At 34.7% G+C, this 808-nt stretch overlaps 1 pseudogene; it reads right to left on the reverse strand.

The window, feature by feature from the left end:
* Positions 1-247: 247 nt before the first annotated feature.
* On the reverse strand, positions 248-574 carry LOC102814828 (annotated as a pseudogene).
* Positions 575-808: the final 234 nt, after the last annotated feature.

An 808-nucleotide genomic window follows, 5' to 3' on the forward strand; every position in this document is an offset into this window, starting at 1 on the left:
TTCCCATGTTTCATTGATTTATATTTGGACTTGTCAAGTAGACTTGAATGCTCCTTAAAGGCAAGAATAATACCTTTTATGTATGATTCACACACATATACCTGTCCACCACAATCTAAGGAACATGGTAACTTTCTGATGTGTTACATAAATTTAGTGTCTAACCTAATACCATGAAAACCTGGGTCTTCTTTTTCCTTGAAGCATAGTGATAAAAGCATTAAATTGACTTGGCTCTAGAACTCACCTGTCACATTAATGGTTATCCAGTGACTTCTAATATGTCCAGATGAAACTGAATCAACAATACATTGGTATAACCCATTGTCACTAGCAATCACTTCTTCAAAATGCAGAACTAAACTTGGACCGTGCTTTCTTTCTTCCCATCTTGTATGTTCCTTTAGTCCAACCCTAAGAGATGAACACTGTGTTCCATTTAACTTGCACCATGTCACGTTAGGTCGTTTAGTACAGTATTTCACAGGGCACTCCAGTTCAATTGAGTCTCCTGCTGAGACGAAGTGACTGGAACCTCTCTTAATGAACAGTTGTTCACTGCATGTTTCTTCCCCTGAAAGTAGAAAACAAAAAAGAAATAAACCTTTCCTTGTACATGGACAAAATATTTGTTCTTTCAACAACTTTTGCCTTCTTTTTCAAGGTAATTTTTCCAGTAATTAACCATTAGCAGATTGTATGAAACACAGTAGTCACAAAACAAATATTTGTTGAAAAATAAATAAAACATTTGTTGCACATCTTTGATATTTATTTTGTAGTTATGCAATAGGCATACAAATGATAA

The sequence above is a fragment of the Chrysochloris asiatica genome, unplaced genomic scaffold, assembly GCF_000296735.1.
Source record: "Chrysochloris asiatica unplaced genomic scaffold, ChrAsi1.0 scaffold03917, whole genome shotgun sequence".
Taxonomy (NCBI): domain Eukaryota; kingdom Metazoa; phylum Chordata; class Mammalia; order Afrosoricida; family Chrysochloridae; genus Chrysochloris; species Chrysochloris asiatica.